Below are 22,419 nucleotides of genomic sequence, written 5' to 3'. Positions count from 1 at the left end.
AACATGCGACCACATATAGTACAGACACCATTACTATAAAGGAACAATCAGCAGAAAACAAGCATTTGCAATGCAGTCGGTCTCGCCTTTGGGACCTTATATGTATTTAACTATGCAGCACATTCGCCTGTATGCTGAAACATCTACTGTTCTTTAACATGGAGGTAAAGTAAGCACCAAACTGCGTGACACGCCAGGTATGGGAACACATGGAGAGAAATAAATATAGCCTTTCAGCGGGAAATGGTATAGTCCAAAGCTCTGTTTTTAATATAAAATCAGGGCCTTTGGTGGTCATATCACTGAAAATACAAGATTTGCAAAACATATTATTGTCTACGGGTGCTTGTGGAAGACAATTTCTATGGACTGGAATCTAGAGAATGCTAAAGTGATTCTGATATTTTACTGACCTCTGCTGGTCGTTTTCTATCAGGACAGTTAAATAGAGGCAGTTGAGCAGAAAAAAAGTCTCTAAGCAGAAGCAGACAAGTCCTAGGGCTGATCTTCAGAGCCCACAAAGTACATACACATATAAGTATATACTAAAGTATATACAAGATGTCTCGAATGCTCGACCTAAAGAACATTAAGTGCCCGTCTTATAAGTTTGGCAGAAAGGGTACTCCGTCGCAAACACAATGGAGCCAAATCCTTGATCAGCCTCCTTTGGCTCCATTAACGGAATACTTTCCACGATAGCCCAGGGGAAGGGCATTACACAATCTTGCCATTTATGGTGGATGGTGTCATGCCTTTTTTCTGTCCATCGCCACTAGAAAAAACCTGAAGGTAAGGGACTGGAAAAACCTAAAATGAACCCCACACCCTGGTAAAAAAAACTACAAGGGTGTGGGAGTCAATCCTTTTTTGTGTTGTCAAAAACTTTGGGAGTTTTTTGAAGAACAAAAAAAGTTTGAAAAGTTGGCCGGCCGGCCATCACAGCTGACATTGCCAGCTGTCAAACCTTTGCTACATTGACCATGACGGTGGTTCCTGTCAATGTAGAGATGTCCGTGCAGCCGGCAGATATCTTTAAATCTGGACGCAGAGGTCCCTCAGGATAGCAGCAGTAATGTCCTCTGCCATCCTGGCGGAGTAAACTCGTTTTGTCAAACTCTAAATCAAACCCATAGTTTGCCATTCTTATTGTGTATTGAGTTATGCATAGACAACACTACAGACACGCTTGCACACAGGAAACAATATGCAAATGAGCACAAATGGGTAATGAATGTAAGTACATTTAGACCAACAAATTGTATAATCACAGGCTTACTGATTGTCCTTATGTATTAAGTCATGTGGGTTGCAATGCAGAAAGTTTTCGGGAGTAAGCAGCAATGGACTGTGCTACTGGCCTTACCATGGAATTATCTTGTAGACTGGAGGCTAAGGAGCTACCTACCTATTGCGCCGATCCCTGCTTAATTGGGCTAAGGCGGAGGGTGTGACGCCACGTAGGGAGGACCTACTCGGCATTCGGAAATTTCCCCTAGCGCCTCAGTGGGACACAATGGTTTCCGAGTTCCAAGAAATGGTCACTAACACAGGGGACCCAAATACGTTATCTGGGGCCGGTACCCATAGTTCAACCCCCACCAGCAGAGGTGTTGAATAGCACTGACCTCCAGGCTGACTTGACTCTCCTGTTCCAGAACTTCATTGACACTGGGTCCTGGCAGCTCTGGCTACCCCGGCTACACTAGATGCAGCAGCAGGTCTCAAGCGACTCCCTTTCCCTTCCTTGACTTATGTTGTCCTCATTTTGTTGTACCCTATGTCCCCAGTTTGGTTCGGACTGCACTGTATCTGAACCATTTGCATGCCACCCGGTGGTGAGACTCATCAGCACTGATCCGCCCTGTATATGGATACTATCCCATGATTTCTTGTGGTCGCTGTGATCTACTCATCTGTCTCTCCTTTTGCTGTTGGGTACTGCACATTATGCTGTTGGCAATCACTTTTCTTTTTTTCTTTCTCGATGCACGAGCACTGCCCTGACTGTATGCTTAAAATGTGCAAATAAAAAAAAATGTTAATCAATAAAAAGATTTAGACAAAAAAAGAGCTACCTACCTATCCAGCCCAGAAAGCAAATCTGTGGGAGGAGTGGGTCCCTCAGCCTAAGCCACACCGGCGTTCAACCCAAGTTGTGGTCTCTCAAGTCTGTGCCCTGCCTGCAGTCCACAGTTTAATTACCTTCAATGTTGTTAGGACACCGCCGTCTCCCATTATCAGCTCTCTAACCAGGGAAGACAATCTCTGCTCTGATTCTTTGAATGAGTGTTGTGGGTAAAGGAAACATGGGGCCAAAAAAGTCCCACCATGGGAGCCTGGGTCTGGAACACAGGTCAATGTGTTGTGGTGGCAGTTATGGATTCTGCCCTGAGTTTAACTTTTGGGCTATTAAAATACTGGGATGGAGATGGGAATAAATGCTGCCTGTGAATTTCACCTACCGAAATTTGGATATTTTGATCCATAATTTGTCTTTGGGGATATTGATCTTGGAATTGTGACATATAAACCTGGGCCTCGCAGGTGGCACTGGCCTGGTTTTGTTACCTTAAGTGCTGAGAAGTTGCAGACTCTGGCCAAGGCTCAGTACCTGGCATAATGTGGCACTGAGGATAAATGCTAATCTGGTTCCTCTACGTCCTGATTATGAATAATGGCCACAGAAAAGTACTTAGGTTGCTGATGCACTATAATAACTTTCCTAGCTATGGTGCTTTAGGTGCTAAGAAATTTTGGAACCTGGCCAAGATATGTTGCTTTACGTGCTCAGCACTACTCCTTTGGCTGTTGCGTTTTGTATACTGAAGAGGTCTAGACACTGACCTAGCTACAGTGCTTTACATGCTCAGGTATTGTGGAAACATGACTAGCTATGGGCCTTTACACAGCAATGGTACTTTACGTGTAATACTGGCCTGAATACAGTGCTTCACATACTGTGATGTTAAAATATTGCATTACTTCCTCGTCCGACCTCCCTGTCACAGTCCTTATATACATGAGCTACAGCTCCCCACACAGCCATATCCAAGCAAAATCAAGCACTCAAACAGCCCCATCCCTTCCCTCTTGGCCACACCTACATCCTGTGAAACATAAACCACTTACCTCACGTCTGGAAACCCTGTTGCTGTTTTCTGCAGGTCGTCCTCAAGCAGGATCGCTAAGAGCATGTTTCAAGGATATGAGGGTGGCGAAGGTCTGCTCTAGTGACCTTTGTAATGCGGTCTGAGGCAGGACATTAGAGTCCATGCTTTAGTGGGACAGTCACCTACTCTGAATTCACGGCTTAAGAGCTTCGTGTAACAAAGCCCAAGGTCTCTGCCCTCCGGCAGCGACGCACCAGGAAACCAGGGAGTCTCTGGCTGGAGGCCGAGGTCAGGTGGCCGCACTGCCATTGGTGAAGTCTAGCTGGCCTCCTGGTGAGGGTATCATGCTCAGATTATACAGGGCTGCGTGAGTCTCCAGCGTTGACATTGTGTGCAAAGGGGGCTGCGCTGTGATTGGCCAGTGCGTGCCTCAGATGTGCATTGTCATTGCTGTGGCCCTCTGCTTGCAAGTTGGCACATTATATTTCTGGTAAGGGGTGATTAGCGGTTGTGACCGTTCGGTATGTTTTTGTCATACCCATTGGTGAGTCGGTGTCTTAGCAACTAGTGTTGCAGGAAGCAGGTGCTTTTGGGGATCGTTCATTGTCATTGGTCTGTTTTTCTGGTGAATGGGCTATGAATGGTAATTTTTTCTTTCTGGCCTCTTCCGCGAACATGGAGGGTGGAAAAAAGATGCAGAAGTGTAAGAATACTGAGGAGGAGGAGATTGCTGTGCCTCAGGCTGCCCCTTCCTTTGAGATGTGCAAAGGATGATTGAGGCTGCAGTTTCTGCTGCTTTTCAGGCTAGAGATGCTGTGGTGCCTAAAAAGCAGAAGCTGGATTCCCCAGATCCTCCAGATCTTGAATGTGCTCCTTGGCGGGAGGTGCAGCGGAGATTTATTCAGGGGTCTGAACTTAAAAGTATATTCCAATATGTGCAAGACAATTGGGCTTTTCCAGAATGCCAGGTGGCTGAGGACACAGAGGATTCCCTTGCCAATTACCGAAGGAAGGAGCCTGAGTCTCTTCCGTTGCATAAGTCTGTCCGGAATGTGCTGTAAGGTGAATAGAGGGTTGTGGCCAAGCATGCCTTTCCCCGATTCTTGACAAAGAGAGATCTACTGCATGGATTTGCAGAGGAATTCACTGCAGTAGTTAAGGTAGATAAGCTATTGGCTGGCCTTACTTCTCAGGGTGTGATTGTTTCCAAGGATGCAGTTCCTTCAAAACCAGGTGACAAGCGAGTTGAAAGGGCTCTCAAGATGTCTTTGCTGCTTCCAATTTTGTGACCAGGTCAGCTGGATATACCAGTTATATTGTTCAGTCCCTGATGAGGGACGAGCAGCTTCTTAAGGATGATGATCCCACTGAGTCTTTGGCTATGTTGTAACAGCAGTTGTGCTTTTTGTCTGACCTGTGTATTGATTCTCTGAGTGCTTCTGCAGTGGCTACTGGGGCATCCATTGCTGCACGGAGGCAGTTGTGGCTTAAGCCATGGAAGGCAAATGGGGCGCGAAAGGGAACGCTCATGAAAATACCCTTCATAAGTTCCAAGCTGTTTGGGGTTCCGTTAAAGGCCATGATCAAGAAAACTGTGGAGGACAAAAAGTTGTTGTCCCCAATCGGTCAGCCTCAGAAGGGAAACTTTGCTGGATATAAACAAGCATTTGGTTGTTTGTTTTGGAGAACAAAATGGCCAATCTGGAGGGAGGCCGGGATGGAGGTCGGCTTTGGAATTTTTTGCCAGTTTGGGGCGAGTTTGTCAGGGATAATTGGGTCCTACAAATTATCAGATCGGGGTATTGGATAGAGTTTTTGAATCCTCCTTTGGAAAGCTTCTGTTCTACCCCTGTTCTCGGGTTGCCAGTGAAAAAGAGGACACTTTTGGATGGGCTCAGGATCTGTTGGACAAGAGAGCTATTGTAAGGGTTCCAGTGAATCAAAAGGGCAACAGGACTTATTCAATCCTTTTCTTGCTCAGGAAACCGAATGGGGATTATAGGCCAATGTTGGATTTGAAAGCAGTGAATTTGTCCATTCCACACAAGTCATTCAAGATGGTAACTCTGCAGTTGATTCTTCCCTTTCTGTCAGTGGCGGATTTTTTAACCTCCATGGATCTGACTGACTCAAATTTTCATTATTTTGAGTGGATCAGACAGAGATTTCCATCCAAAGAGGTTTAAAAAGATCATTTAAAAAAACAAGATTGGAGACCATGATTACTACCAGAAGATTAGTTCAAAAATACATACAGGCACTAGAAGCAAAAGATTGTTATGTCTGTGTCCACTTAACTTGATCAGCTGCAATCACATGTAGTATTTTAATTAGCTTAGTACATAGGTGAGAACACTTTGAATATTTGCATTCAATTGATGACTTGGTTCTTTCTAGAGTTTCATTACAGAAGAGCATAAATTGGGGTGGCAAGAGGCACAAAATAGTGGCATCCAGCCCTTGATGAAAGGGTGACAATAAGGGGATGCTTCCGTTTGCACTCCTGTTCGAGTGAATTTACCGATGAAACTTGAAACACCAGAGAGTGTCTACATAGAAAGTGACAAGAAAGGTTCTTGTATGTTAAACGTTTTTTCAAAATACATATATCCCTTTGATTTTCAGGATATTTACCTGAAAAGGGACCTATGAGAATGGGATTGTTAGTCCTGAGGAAGGCTAAACTAACCTTACTGGGCGGTAAAAGTGGCCAAAACATGTCGACATTAAAGCAGTAAGGAGAGACAAAGTTATCCTAATTATCCCCTAGACCATCTCCACCTCTTAATTTTTAATCCTATCCAGCGAACCTATGATTAAAGACTTTTGAAGGGTATTCCTGAGGTAGTTTTACACTTACACTATCACTGTTTGTTTATATGTAGTTTATTGCTTGGATTCTAACACATATTTGCTTGTATTGTCTTCTCCCTCCCTTTGCTCCATCCCAGGTGTTGCTCTACGAAGGGATGTTGTAGCAGCCCTATGATGAAGCATGCCACTATCTAGTGGTTGAGCGCAATTTTTAAAAACCTAACGTTTTCCCAGAGAGGAGTGTGGTTTTTCACACACCAACCTCTTCCTGCTTTTCCTCTTTTTGTGGATATTGAAACAAGATTACTTGCTCATAACAATTGATGTGGTTTACCTATATACATCGATTATACAATACATTGGTTGAAAAGCGTGTCATTCGTTTTTTGAAACAATGGAACATAAAAGAATGAGTACACACAAGAATGCCTAAGCAACCTAAACAAAAACATATCTATATTTAATAATGACATCCATACACAAATATGTGGAACTGCCATAGGCATTTCATACTCAACAAGTTACACTAATCTCACAATGGGGAGGTGGGAGAAGATGATATCTTGGGGTGAAGAAAATGCGCAATTAGTGGAAAACATAATTTTGCAGGATTGCAAGAAGGAATTATTAGATACATGGGATAGGCTTGATAAGTTTGGGCGCTCTAACTATAGGAAGAGAAGGAGATCAAGTGAGCTATATGCTTGCTATGCTTATTAAAGGCGAGAAACACAGCGCCCCAATAGCGGGACTCCGGGACCAGCACGGTAAAATTTTTCCTCACAATGCGATATAGGGGAAGTGTTCGACAACACTTACAGGAAGTGTACACAGCCCCAGCACACACAAGTTCTTCAGAGATGCGGTCATACCTCGACACAATATGCATGCCGAGCCTGTCTAGGGAGGATATGGATACCCTAAATGCTCCCTTAAGCTAAGACGAGATAATGGCGGCAATAAAAGCGATGAGGACCATGAAGGCCCTGCGTGGGGAAGGCCTACCAGCCGAATTCTACCACACTAGATATGGTGATGTGGCTGAACGACTGCTGGAAGTCAATAAAGAGGCCTATGAGGTGGAGCTGTTGCCTAGATTCGATGAGGGAGGAATTAATAGTTATGCTACTTAAACCCAATAGGGATGACTTAGTGGTGTCCTCCTAATGCCCCCTATCTATGTTAAATGGTGATCTAAAAATTCTGAGCAAGGTCCTAGTCACAAGACTATTGAATTATTTGCTGCAGCTGATCGCAGATGATCAATGCGGGTTCATCCAGAATAGGAATACACTGTATAACTTGCGTCGGCTGTCCCTGGTGTTACAGATGGATCAGTATGCGCTTGCCCTGCTGGACATCGAACAAGATTTTGATTTATTATCCTGGGAATTCCAGTGGGAGATGTCACGTAAAATAGTAGGCATTGGGGACACCTTCACTAAATGGGTCCAGCTTTTGTACAAACGACTTACATCCAGTGTGCGACTGGGTAGGACGGTATCGCAAAGATTTGGGCTGAATTGGGGGACCCGCCTGGGGTGCCCTCTATCACCACTGCTTTTCGTGGTGGCCATGGAACCACTCGCTTTCCACCTAAGGAAGATGCTAAAGGGATGGGGCATAAAGATTGGGGGGACCACTTACGTGGTGTCCCTCTGTGCATATGATGCATTAATATATCTCAGAAGCCCCAGGCACTCAGTACCCATCATGTTGGCAATTCAGACTGAATTCGGGGAACATACCCGGTTGCACATCAGCCACACCAAGTCCAAGCTGTTTCCCTTGAGGACACTGGAAGGGTGACTGGATAAAGATATGCAGCGTCCGTACCTCCCTTGGGAGGCCAAGATGGTCAGATACTTGGGGATTTGAGTTACACACAGGGCATACGACTTTGAAAAGGCAAATCTGGGTGGGATAATAGATGGCCTGAAACACAACATAAAATTCTGGAATAAGCTCAGAATATCCTTGATGGGTAAAATAGCCATAATCAAGATGGTTATCCTCCCCAGATGTCTCTTTCTCTTTCAGGGGACCCTATTCGACATACCGAGACGGATTTTCACAGATCTACATAAACTCGTAGTGGAACTACTCTGGGATACTGGGAGGAGGACCGTTAGTTTAGCTACGTTGAAGCGTACCTGGCGGAGGAGTGGGCTGGAGGTCCCCTGCTTGGAGTATTATTTTTTGGCCACCCAACTCCAACATGTGATTCATTGGTTGTACGAGCATGAAAACTGGGAGCGTAGTCTGCTGAGGATCTTATGCAGTGAATACTCACCACCTGAGGTTTTAAAGTTGGGGTCGAAGGCACCGACATGATTGCCACACATATAAACCGTATGGTCACATACTCTGCATGGTTTGTGGAGCCTGGAAACGGACGGTCAAGATGGTGCTGAAGAAAGCCCCGTTAGCGTCAGAAATGAATATTTGGGCTTTGCGTCCATTTAAAAATATTGACAGCTCCATGTCCTTACATAAATGAAGGGAAGGTGGTTGTGAGTCACTGGGGGATCTATACCCCAACAACCAGTTCATGACTTTGGCAGAGGCCTTGGAGGTATTCCAACTAGGAAATGGGCAATTTTTAGAGTATGCAAAAATAGCGGGAACAGCACAGGAGATATGGCCAATGTTCCCAGAGGCGCCTCTTGCCTCTCGGACACTGGAAACACTACTGACAACGGTCGGGGGCCGGAGACTGATATCGAACCTCTACAGGGACATGAGGGAGGATACCTCCATGACTGTACTTACTGTACAGTGTAAATGGGAGCTTCAGTTGGAAGTGCCTCTTGATAGGCATGCTTGGGAAACTATTTATGAGGGGGTTAAGACCACCTCCACCAACACGAGGTTCAAGCTACTCCAATATAATGTGATCCACCAGGTGTACATGATGCCCAAATGGCTACAAGCCATAAAACCAAAGAGATCGGTGGGTTGCCCCAGTTGTGAGGAGCAGGCCGCTGACTTCCTGCATATGATATGGGGGTGCCCAGACATAGATGGCTTCAGGTAGACCATTACACATAAGCTCAATTTGGTAATGGGATGGGAGGTCCCTAGGGAGATAGCCCAGTGTCTTTTGGGGCACATTCCGCTCTGCAAGAAAACAATCTGAGTGAGAAATTTCTTGTTTTGGGGTTGCTACTGGCTAAGCATAAAATCGTGATAGGGTGGAAGTACCCTAGATGCCCGAAGGTCGAACACTGGCTGAAAGATATGGCTGAATGGATTAATGCTGAGGGTTTTCATATGAAACTAACATGCAGGGATCAGAAGCTGGAGGAAGACATGAGGCCATGGACAGCAATGCTTACCAAATTGTTGGCACCGCCAGATGAGTTACCACCATAGACTACAGTGATATGAATGTTGGATGCGGTGGAGGAGGGGCCTTAAGGTAACATATAGAATGACTGCAACACCTAAGTGTGGATTATGAGGGGCCTAGGCCCGCCTCACCCACAGCCCATGTCTTTAACATAATGCTGTATGGAAATGCAAGTTCCACTCATACTATGACCTGAGCCGGGGGGAGGGAAGGGAGAGAAGAGGGAGCCGAACATATTGCAGAATGTACTAATTTGTTACGATCTCACATCCGGCTTCAGATTGATGCATGTTGTTTTGTTATCTGAAAAGCTAATAAAAATTATACAAAAATAAAACTATAGCTTTCCTTCATCTCTGTTGCTCCTCATTCAATTGAGCATCTGCATAATTACGCACTGCTCTTTTAGATTTATCTGGTATTTCTCTCTCTCTTAAGCATGTGCTGTTTTCTCCCAAATGTTTAATGCTTCGTATTGTGTGGGTCTAGATGGTGGCTCCATTTCATATAGTTTTTCTCTCAATCTTTCAATAATTCTTAATTCAAATGTACCACATCTTTGAAAACTCAAAGGACCTTCATTTTCAGTGATCTTGCACCATTGATTAAGCCAAAACTTGTATGCAGTTCCATATCGTTGTCATAGAATATGCTGGTGTACCCTCAGGAGGCGCCTCTTCACCTTGCCGTACTGGAATTGCTACACCACCTTTCAAGATTCCTAAAACCTTTAAAACATTTCGGGCCAGATGTATCAAGTGTATTCATGTTCGCAAACGGGCCGATTCGCAGAATCGTCCAGTTTGCGAACGGGAAAAAGCCTTTTGGGATAAATCATTCCAAAAGGCAATCGCAAAATAGGGAATCGCAATATGTGCGATTATCTATTTTACGAATGCATTTAGAGAATCGCAATTTGCGATTCTCTAAATGCAATGCAGGAAGCGCTTTTTAAACTGCGACCCTGCTTTAAGGAATCGCAATTTACCACCAACTTCAAGTTGGTGGTAAATTGCAAATCCTTAGAAAAATGCGCAATTTTGCATTTTTCTAAGTGCCATGTGGCGCACATACATGCCCTTAGGGCATGTATGTGCGCCACATGTGCACACATGCATATTTCCGGGGTGCATCAGGGTGGCCTTTTGGCCCCCTTGCACCCATGAAATTGCATGTGCTATTTGCGAGTACCTATTGGGTACTCGCAAATTGTGCATGCAATTCCCATTAATTCCTATGGGCCTCATAGAAATGAATGGGAAGCCAGTCCTTATTTGGGACTCGCAATTTGCGAGTCGCAAATAAGGAATGTGTAGGAATATCATAAAATCTGCTAAATCCTACATACCTTGCATTTTGCGAGTTTATAATAGCGAATCGGTAAAATACGCTATTATAGACTCGCAAAATCCAATTTTGATACATCTGGCCCTTTATGATTTTAGATTATTCAGCAAATACCAAACAATATAATTCAAATTCCCAAATGTTTTGATTCTGTTCCGTAAAGTCACATTTCTTTTCTCCAATCCTGTTATAGCTGTAATACTTGAAATTTTTAGGAGCCAGGAGGTTAAGCAGTTTTCCCAAAATCACAGGGTATACTAGGGACAGCGCCGAGACTCAAAGAGCGCTTAGACTAAAGCCACCTGACGGGTTGTTTTCAAAAGCCTGTTTTATTAACAACAACACCACCAATACCTCCACCACCACCATTACCACCACCACCACCATCAACACCACCAATACCACCAACAATACCACTACCACCACCACCAATACCACCACCACCAATACCACCACCAATACCACCACCACCAATACCACTACCACCAATACCACCACCAATACTGGTTTGCCACTTGTGCTGCTGTCTTGGCCACTCAGATTTCTTGGGGCAAAAGTTCACAGCAACGGTTAATCATCATTGTGTTTGGCAATTAAGGCAAGGGGCTAGTGGTGGAAAGCAGGGGGGTCTCTGGTTGAAAGAGGATGAGTCTTCTGTGGTAGAAAGTGGAAGGCTATGGTTAGTGCTTGAAATGATTTATGAGTGAATGTGTGCTTTTAGTTTTTGGTGATTTGGCAGCCTAATGTCCTCTTACCGTGTCTCCATGAACTCACGCACACTTTCACACAATCACACACTTAACCACACACCCTCAAAAATCCTCAAACTTACATACTCACCCACTAGTCACTCAGGCGCACTTCTCTCCACTCCCACATGTATTGGCTCACACACTCCATTAGACTTAGTTACATATTTATACACCACAAATTATTTGAGGTGGGTAAATACGTCACTAATTAGGTCAGATAGAAATTCCCACTCACACACACTTCTTCACACTTCCACTCTGCGTTAGATCTTCTTGTTCTCACACTCCAGGCCTCAGTACAATCTTATCGCAAAGTCAGTGAGAAGTTCTCTGGTTATACTGACTAAGCAGCTACCTACGTCATTATCATATGAAATCTCTTTATTGATGTCATAAATACAATTTCACAATTCCTTTATTAACATTCTTGCTTTCTCAAATTTTCTTTAAAATGTATTTTCCCACTCTTTTAAAAAAAACATTCTCAGGGGGAGAAGGCCCCAATCTCCCTTATGACAGTCGGGCTCGCTCACATCAGGGCATTCATAACAAACTTTTACACCCCCACCACTTTCAAATGTCGCCAGACGCCACTGTCAACAACCAGAAAAGTCACATGTTGTTTTACTACAGCAAGTGACTAGACATATTTCCAGTCAACATGCCAACAGCAGGCAGATACCATATGTTAATTTTTAAAAAGATACACCCACACATTTGTTTTTTAAAACAGGCCTTTATTAACTCTCCTGTAATTGGAAGATTCAATTGCTGTAACAGCCTGCCAGGAGAACTTGCATACTTATTTCCCTGAGTTCTCAGGACAGCCTGAATTGAACTCTGGCTCCTTCTCCCTCACTCAACTTTTCTTTAATATTTCAAATGTCTCTATGTAGTGGCATTTGCATAGCATGAACCTATCTGGGAGATAAATCAGAGCTGTACATGGGGGTGGGGAAGTGGGAGACCATAAGACATCTTTGGATTATCCTCGCATGAGAGCGTTTGTGAAGAAGCATCTTGGAATCTGCTTCTATGCCAAATAAGTAAATACAGAAATAGAGATGTTCTTTATTTGTAGTCAACATTCCCCGAAATAGAAGTTCTCCAAGCTTTTATGTTTACTTTCGTGTAACCAAAGACACATGTTCAGACTGATGTTGGCCAGAAGAATTTTTTTAAACTAAATCCACACAGCCATTGTGCAAGAGCACATTCTCTTTATGCTTGCAAATATGCCATCTCCAAAAAATGTAAATGAAAGATTACCCTGGATTCCACAGGGCATTGTTCCCTGCATAGCATGCCACTCTTCACATGTTCACAAGCGGCTTGAGAGTGGTATGGAGGAACAGCCAGCACATGTAATAGACTATTTGTAATGATCTAACACACTGGTAGTTTATGTGTAAACTGGTAGTTTATGTGTAAACGGTTTCTAAGTGAAAACAAATAAGGAAGTACACAGATAAATAACCATCTGATTGACAGCGCAATGTGCAGTTAATGACCGCCTTCATGCTCATAGCAGCCCAAAACAATATACTTGATTGGCACAAAGCATATGGATTCAACCATGATCTCCTGTGCTGTGTTTCAGGCCACCAGGGAGGGTAACTATATCTGCACTTCAAGACTGTGAAGGCGCTGAATTCCAGCAAGACTGGCAGAACCCTTCATCTGTCTTAAGGCCATAAATTGGGTAATAACAAACCTTATTAGTAAAAAGGCCACAGCTGGTTTGTGTCTACTTATTCATTAAGGTAATGTCCTCTCTTAATTTTATCAAACAGTCAATTTACTTTCCACAGCAGACATGCAACACCATCACATCTGAATCATGCAAATAGTCTGCTTTCCAGACCAAGAGACCACCATTTCATAGCCTCTTACAGTTACTGTAAACCCAACCTGGCAAGGCCCAACAGGTCTAAGGGGCAGATGTACAAGCCATTTTGTGGTCAGAATGAAAAAAACAGGGGCTATGTGACTGCAAAATTACTTTTTCAATGTACTAAACCCAGTTTGCCATTCAGTAACAAGTCACTGAATGGCAAAATGGATTATAAAAGGCATAATTAATTGCAATTTGGACGGGGTGTGTTTAGGGTGTCTGTAGTATCCTGATGGTATGGATTGCCTTTCCCATATTTCCCTGTCCCTGGCTGCTCAGCCTGTGTGGGTGTTCTGAATGGAATGTTTGGTGTGAGGGCTTTGAGTGGAATGCTTGGGTGACTGAATGTGAGATGACAGTTGATGGATGGGGCTGAGCAGCTAGCAGGCTGCTCCCGGTGGGGTTTGATATGACTTATACCTGGACTTATTCTACCTGTGTACCTGTTTACCAGATACCTGAATAAACCTACTTTGACATCATCACTCCAGTGTGGTCTCCTGATTACTACAGTGTCCTTTTCAAATAGCCATTGTTTATTTTATGTATCAATGGGTTGCAAGCAAAACCCAGTCTCAAAATATTGAAAAGTTACTGACTTCCGAGTTGGTGTGGTAAAACATTAGCATTAGGAAAAGGGTCCTCCACTTTGTGAATATAAAAAAAAAGTTTGATGGGGGCTGGGAGGTGATCCAGGGGATCACAGTCAATCCCAAACAAAATCGTACTTCTCTTTTAAATACAGTCCTATTTCTTTTAAGGAAAACGAGTTGTATTAATACATTTCTTTACAGTACTTAAGCCCAATGACAGACGTGGTTGTCTACTGACCCCAGCAGGCCATTTTCACATGATGGCATCCAGTCATAGTGTGTCGTGATGAGGTAGGTTAGATTGCCACCCGTTATGATTCGGAATTTTGTGAAGCCACCTACTAATACATAAGTCAGTTTGGAAAATTATTTTCGTTCACAAAAACTCAGTGCGCAATTTTCAACCACTTTTTGCAAATGGACATTTCAAACATCAGGCACGGATTTCCTAATCTTTCCCAATCCCCAACTTCTCAAAACAAAGAATGACCTCAAAAAATGACATCCACCAACTTATCCCGGTGTACTTGATGCAACAATCTTCACTTAGAACTCTTGTGCATGTTCCATTGATGTCAATTGCAACTGTGCTATGGGTTTTCATTACTCAATACCTCTCTACTCATAACCAGGACTCAGGAGCAATTACTCTGCGGCGTGTGGTGTGCCTTGACCCTAACCAGAAGATTATACTGGTACAAAGTCACAAAAAGTGACACAAACTGGTGCGAAGTTAATATGTATCTACTTTCCAGCCAAAATTGTTTTGGGGCGAAAGGTAAGTCTAAAATTAACACAAATAGCATTTTGCACTACTTCACATTACTTTTCACCATGGCAGCATTCCATGGATGCTACACAGGCGTTCCTACGTTACCAGCAATGTTTGTAATGCATTAACATACTATACAATACTAACAAAGGTGGACAGGGCTTTGATCCAAAAATGATGCCTCATTGAAGCAGGCACTAACAAGGTGAAAAGTGTTTAATTCTCCTAATTTTTCACTCATTGCATGTGTCCTGCACTATATAGCATACATACAATGTGGGAAAAGTTTTCAAGTATGTGTACGCATAGTATTTTTTGACTGGAAAGGTACCGAATGTCATGTTGCCAAGAATCAGCTAGACTGCAGAGGAGGTCGGCAATCTCGCCAATCAGCAACTGGACTTTCTGGGTGGGCCAGGAAAGGGAAGTGAGCACTGAGTAGGCAAAGCACAGGAATGACAGATGTTGGAGGCTATCTCCAACATGAGTAGGACCCTACCTGTAACCAGCAGTGAATAATAAATAAATAAATATGCTCATCTTCAAAAGATACTGACTGCTGCACATCCTTGAGTCTCCCGCATGGTGTGTAGTGATGATCGTTATCTACCTATGTACAACGCTAAGTTAGCATCACCGCGTTAGATGTTAGAAAGCCATCTTGCCGCTTTTGCTGCTTTTGCACCCGACACTGTAGTCACATGTTATTAGAATTGAGAAATGCTTACTCGACTTTGCTTCACATGAGAACTGTCTGTTGTTAACATCTTAAACAGTGAATAGCGACCTTGGTCTGTACACAGTGTAACAGAAACAGTCTGGATCGCTAGACGGTGCATGTTGTTGAGTTCAGGTTGATCGGCCCACTAGTTTAGCCATAACACGCACGCAGCTGCAAATACCTGAAAATCAAATGCTTTTAATATTGCAGTGTTGCATGTTTTTCAACACATTCGGAAGAAGAGCGTTCCTAGGAGCAGAGCATAGCTGATCCTGTGATGTGAATTCTCTGAGCTGATCTATACGGTATGGGGTTCCCCCTTCAAGCCTAGAGATCTTTTATTAGTCTAATAATACTATTAGTGTGTTAGAGAAAGGAAGGTGGCCTAGAGCCACTGTCATTTTATTATGATTGCTCCTTTCATTTTCTATGGTATTGTAACTATGCTGATGGTTTTGATTTTAATCGTTTGTCTGCTAATGTTAGCCAAACTGCTGCATATTAGGACACGAGGTTTATAAAATAAACTCTTTAAACTTTTCCCGTGTCTCTGTTTATTCTGTTGTGGACTGGTACGAGAATAATTACGAAAAGGTGTTTCTGATTCCCACCATTCCTGAGAAATATACTAAGTCGCTTGTTCTGGGTTGTTTATACATTGGGACCGCCGAGCTAAATCTCGGATAACGAATGGAACACTGATGCTGGCCGGATAGGGGTTCTGGGTTCTGAGGTGAGTTTTTGGTACACCGCAATTCACTGAGGGCCTGGGTTCCTGCGCATAGTTCTGCGCATAAGCAGAATCCCTGCAACATGGCGCACCCAACGTTTGGTCTATTGATTTGAGACGCCTTAGTAGTGCTTGTATTAGTCCACAACACCCTCACTCTGGTTTCCGGATAACGGGAGTGACGGTTTAACCTACCTGTGTTTCGACTAAATAGGTTCATTCAAGCTTGAAAATTAAAAAGGTTAATTAATCTGAACCCTAGTGCTACTGTTTATTGTAGATTTATTGTTGGAGTCCTAATGGTGGTCGATATTCCGCCTCATAGCCGAGCACCCCTGAAACGTCATCTGGCGCAGTATGGGGTGCCAGACGATGGTATGGCTGTGATTTTTGTAGTAAGTGCTGATGCGTTGTTTCCATTTGAGTTGTTCTACTCTTGGGTTACTTTGCCGGCGGTAAGTGAGGACGATGATACGTTCCACACCTATACTGCCACGGCGTTACCAGCCAACTATACGCCATATAGGACTCGAGAAATTCCTATTTCTGCCTGGCAACATAACATTTGGTTTAATGGCGCCCTTCCCCATGCGGTTATACCGGCGAGAATGGGCCCTTTGTCAATCCCAGGGGCCACATGGCCGGTGTTAGCCGGATTTACGCCTCATCCCCGCTACCTGCAGGTAACGGTGGATCAGTTGCGTGTGCTGCACACAGCCCTTATTACAGTACATAGGGCTCTGGTGCAGTACGTGTCACGCAACGTGCAGGTGGTCGCTACTGCTGTTGCGGGACAACCGACGGACCACCACGCGGTGGTTATTAGTCCTGTTATGGTCAATTCGGTAGTGGGCAAGCGACCACAAAATAGGGATGATTTCCCTTATTGGCTTGCTGAGAAGTTTGATCAAATAGAAGCGGTTTATCCGCGTACATCTCCTGTGGAGAAGCACAGGATCCTTACCATTGCTTTGCCTAAAGACTTGGTCCCAGATATGGCTGATTGCGAAAACTGGGGTAAGGTCTTTGCAGCGACATACGCGAAGTGCTTTGGCACTCCGTCTCTGTCGGTACTGCCGTCCGTGATTAAACGTGTTCAAGAGAATCATGGAGCGGAGGCTGCTATTGAATTGGGAATGCGGCTTGTCGGTGTGTTCGATGTGGTTGCTACCATGATTATGGGTAACCTCAAAGGAGATGCTATGCAATTCCAAGTGCTTAATAAATTAGACGCAGTGAACGAAGACGACAAGCCGAGGGAATTTGCGAAAATTATCACGAACGCCTATAGACAGGTTGGTCGTAGCGCCTTAGGTGTTAAACCAACTGTGAAGATTCCTGATTCGATACAGCAGACGAAGGCAAAGTCGTCTGGTAAGGACGATCGCCCTAATTTTCCTAAACAAAGTTGGAAGGCGAAAAAACAGGAAAAGCAGCAACAGAAACAGGGGTCCCGTCCTGCCTCTCCAGTTCAGTCAAGTAGTGAGCGCACTTATGATCTGCGTGATCGTGCTACTATGAAGTCACCTGATCAATTTCAGGTTTCTGACCAACGTTCTCCTCGTTCTTCACAGGAAACATCGGCTTCACAGTCCGGTGGCGGAGGCGCTGGCAAAGGTCGGGGTACGTCACAGCAACGTGAGCAGCCCCGACCGGTTGACGGCAAAGGCAAGCAAGAAGACTCTGCACGTCAACGACCCCCGTTTCAGAAGAAGAAAGTTGCTGCACTGACAGCGAGGTATGCCTCAGATGGTACGGACGCAGCTTCAGAACCTAACATGGGCGCTAACGCTGCTGGACAGCGCGGCGGAAGTTACAGTAGTGCGGCAAGCACTGCGTCCATATCTGGTGGCGACAGTAACTGATATATTTGTGAATATTGAAACTGCTGATACTCATGTGTCTCCTCCTGACAGACTATATAATATAATCTTACACATTGAAGGTGACATACAACGCACAATTCAAGGTTTTTTTTGGGATAATCTGACCACTACCTATGATATTCTGTTGGCGGAGGCAGATTGGCCCCCGGCTTTTGTGTTGGCTGCTCCTAGAGGGGAGGAGGTAATCCTCCCGTCCTTTGCGCACACAGTGCCTAAGGTCCTAGCTGATAAATATGCCGGGGAATGGGCTCAGGTGCAAGCGCCTGTGTTGTATCGGACTCAAGTGGGTTGGGATAAATTGTCCCCTGGCCATGAGATTCCATTGCGGACTACGCCCCAGCCACAACCCCAATACCCCATGCATCGTGAAGCTAGATCGCACGTAGCATCGATCCTTGAACAATTGGAATATCAGGGAGTAATCGAAACATGTGTGTCACCTATGAATAATCCCTTATTTACTGTGACGAAGCCTGACGGGTCGTACCGCCTAGTTTTGGATTACCGGCACCTTAACTCTCATTGCCGGACTTATGCAGTACAGAATACCCACAGTTCGGCTCTCGTCGATAGTCTCGTTAGAAAAAGGTTTAAAACCACACTTGTCATTTCCAACGGCTTTTACAGCTATAACCTGTCCTCTCTTAGTAGTGAGTGGACGGCTTTCACCTCTGGTGGCAAACAAAAACAATTCAAAAGATTACCAATGGGCTATAAGAACAGCCCGGGAGTCTTTGCCGCTCGCGTGGTCTCCCTCTTAGAGGGTATAGACCCAGATGCGTACTCGTACGTGGATGACATTTATCTCACGGATGACGAGTTGGACCCGCATCTCCGACGCGTTGACCGCATTATTGTTTTGTTTGCAGACTTCGGGTACAAATTCAATTTTGCAAAGTCGCACATTGCAGAGTATACAGTGTTGTTCTTGGGGTACGAACTCAACCATGAAGGTCGAGGATTGGCTCCGCACTTTCTAGAAAAGTGCGCATGCCTCCGTGCTCCTACTTCACTGAAGAAATTACAAATCCCTGCTGGGTTTTCTGAATTTCGGTCGAACTTACATCCCGGATTATGCCCAGCGTATCAAGCCGCTTTACACCTTGGTACAACCTACTTTTTATAAATCCTGTTGGCTGCCTGAGCATTCAGCTATATTGCAGTTATTGCAAGCTGATCTACTTGCTTCTAAGTACTTACTGACACGTGATAACCACACTAACCTGGTCATAAGAATAGTGCCCGGCGCAGTTGGTTTCACATACTTAATGTTCAATGAGGGCGACACCGTCACCATTGCTTACAAATCTCACTTGTACACTTCAGCTGAACTGCGTTTTTCCGCTGTCGAGAAGGTTCTGACAGCAGTGCAGATGGCGATTCTGAAAGAACGAGCGCTGTTGCAAGGGAATCGCATGTTGGTGGTGACACCCTATCCTGCCCTAGAGGCAGTGACGAAAGCGAGTGTACCGAATTCTAAGGCTTTGCATCCTAGGTGGATACAATGGGCCACGTCCTTGACATCGCCGGACGTCACTTTTATCTTTGACGCGGCACTTCAGACTCAGGAGTTTTTGCAGTATGAATTCGTTCATCCAGCTCCTCTGTCCTTGCGCCCGCTCGAGGATTACCATTGTGTCATATACACTGACGGGTCTGCGCAACCCGCAACTGGATCAAAGCACGCCTATTCCGCGGCTTGCGCAATTGTAGTCGGTACTTTCGTAAATGGTGAATTCCTGTCCGATGTCGTGCACACGCAGTCATTGGGTGATTGTACCGCTCAGTTGGCGGAGCTTCGTGCTCTGGTGCTTGCACTGGAGTTTGCTGATCCCCGAGTCACTACTCTTATAGTGAGTGACTCCTTTTACTGTGTTCAGTCTTACAACGACAATCTGCATTTTTGGTCTCAGAATGACTATCGTGATTCCAAGGGCAGCACTATTAAGCATAAATTGCTTTGGGTTCGAGTGGCAGATCTTAAAGACCGTCTGCTTCTCGTGAATGTTATTCCCACTCTTGGTCACCAACGCGTTGGTGTCCATGCTGTCGGCAACAGCTTAGCTGACGAGGCAGCAAAAACAGCAGTGGCAACATACTTAGTAGCAGCAGTTAAAAGATCCAAAAGTAAGATTGATGATGACATCTTGGCAGCTATTGCTGCTACAGAGCAGGGCATGAAGCCGCCGAAAGGTTTCCCTGCTCGATACCATTATCACTTAAGTCCTGATAAAGTCCCTTTAGTGAGGATTAATGACGTTGGTGACAGATTGATTCCCAACGCAGACTGCAGACCTTCTTTGATATCAGCAGCCCACGAGGGCATTGCGTCCGCGCATGCCGGCGTTGCGGCTACTGTGTCTTTGCTACAACAATGTTACTGGTGGTGCGGTTTGTACAAACAAGCCAGAGCTTATGTTCTTAATTGTGACATTTGCCAGCAGATTAAACCTTCTTCTGCGGCGCGCCCACCACAGACTCACTTGTACATATCTAGTAAACCATTGGGTTGTGTTTATTTAGATCACTGCGGTCCTTTCACCTCTGATACTGCTTTCAAATACATCTTGGTTGCAGTGGATTCGTGCACACGTTTTCTGTGGGTATGGCCCCAAAGGAGTGCTGATTCTCGCACTGTCATAAAGGATTTGCGTGTCTTTGTTGGAAGTTTTGCGTGTGGTACCTTTCATTCTGATCAGGGCCCGGCGTTCGCCTCTAAGGCGTACAAAGAGGCCATGAGAAATGTGGGGGTCCAAGTCAAGTTTTCGTCTCCATACCGGCCTGAGGGCAATAGTGTCGTGGAGCGAATGAACCATGACTTAAAGCAATCTTTGACAGCCCGAGTTTTGGGTACTGGCCGGAACTGGCTTGCCCACTTATATGACGTGCAACGTGCACTTGATAATCTCCCTAGAAGATCTCTGGGAGGGCGGACCCCATACATGATGCTCTTTGGTGTTCGAATGTTTGTCCCAGACCTTGATGGTCTAGACATGGCGGCGTCAGCCGCACCCTTTGACGTAGATGAACACTGTGCTGTATTGCAGACTCTACAAGAAGCCAGAAACAGTCTAGCGAAGGAACACGTACCCTCCTCATCTGAAGCTGATGTACAGATTCCGGTAGTCGGCTGGCTACCCCGAGTTGGTGATCTGGTCCGTGAGAAGGTGGAGAACAAGAAGGAGTTCGGCCCCTCTTATCGTGCACCGGTTCCAGTGCTTGGAGTGCAGGGTACAAGAACTGTCATTTTACCTCCTCTTCCTGGTCGAAAGGATAACAGGTACATTTCGATTGACAATGTCAAACTACAACGAGTGGCCGATTCTTCTTAGTATGACTCCAGCGGTTTCCTGCCCTTCGATGCTGAGAAATTCTGTTGTGGCCCGAGCTTCTGACATAGTGCCTGATGTTGCCATCGAGATGCATGCCGTTACTGGTCCCTTGTTGCCACAAACACCTAGTGGCGTGCTTGAAGAAGTTGAGTATGCTTATCCTGCGGATGTTACCTTGCCTATTTTACAATCCACCACAGTTGCCCTCTCACATGACTCATTTGATTCTCATTCAATGACTTCCATTGCCCCGTCCAAAGTTTCGATTTTTGTGGCTTGGTTCAGAAGACATTTTTTAATACCCCCTTGGACTTACATTTGGCTGGTGCTCATATGTGTTTTTTTGTTTATGTCCATTGGCTTTGTGGTAGTGTTTTTTAGACTTATCAATGGACACTACCTGAATGAACGGTCAACAATTCGACTAATTGATGGAACTTTGGCCTCCCACTCCTCATCACACATAATGAAGAGGGACCAGACTTTGTGAACATTACTGCCTGGCCTGTTTGTGATGGGATCGCTTGGGATGCCGTTAAATTTCAAATTCATGGCCCCACTGAAGTGATTAATGTGCCAAATGTATTTCGTGTTTCTATGGGTGATGTCGTGAAGCAGAACATTCACTCGGATGATTGGGATGTTCAAGCCATAGAAGCACTGTTTTCTGATTTGAAATATTATGCTGCATTTGATGCTGAGGATTTGTATTTAGATACTGCTAATTATGATGAACAATTTTGTTATCAACACTATGGCACACATTTCCTGCACAAAGCAAATACGTTTAGAAATTTTGTAAATTTTACACAATGGGAACACTGCCCCGCCCCTAGGATGGGCAGTTCTGCCAAGTTAGTGGAAAAATTCACTTATTTTTCTGACTTTAGTGTGGCCCATCCGGCCTCCTTTTATTTTAAGGTTGCCCCTGAGGCTGCTTCTAAAGTTAGACTGACACACACCAAATTGTTGTATTCCAAGTCATTTATGGACGAGTTGGCAATTGGCGGGTATGATCTGTGGAAAGCTACAGTCGATCTTAAATCGGTTTGGGGCTCCAAACGATGGCAAGTACAGGGAACAGAGGCTTTGCATCGTGCCTGCCTCATCCCG

The 22,419-nt window shown here is 44.7% G+C and overlaps 1 long non-coding RNA gene across 4 annotated transcripts in view; it reads right to left on the bottom strand.

The window, feature by feature from the left end:
- LOC146789784 (uncharacterized) overlaps positions 1–22,419 on the bottom strand; it is a 40,450-nt gene that overhangs the window by 2,467 nt on the left and 15,564 nt on the right. For 2 of the 4 annotated variants that reach the window (XR_014970168.1, XR_014970167.1), the window contains exon 6: positions 14,104–14,206. The exons of the other annotated variants lie outside the window; for them this stretch is intronic. This is a non-coding gene — a long non-coding RNA (uncharacterized LOC146789784). The remainder of the gene's footprint in view (positions 1–14,103; positions 14,207–22,419) is intronic. 4 annotated transcript variants of the gene reach the window in all.

This window comes from Triturus cristatus, chromosome 10 (assembly GCF_964204655.1).
Source record: "Triturus cristatus chromosome 10, aTriCri1.1, whole genome shotgun sequence".
Lineage (NCBI taxonomy): Eukaryota > Metazoa > Chordata > Amphibia > Caudata > Salamandridae > Triturus > Triturus cristatus.
The sequence above is the reverse complement of the archived record's forward strand: the minus strand, read 5'-3'. Positions and strand labels throughout refer to the sequence as shown.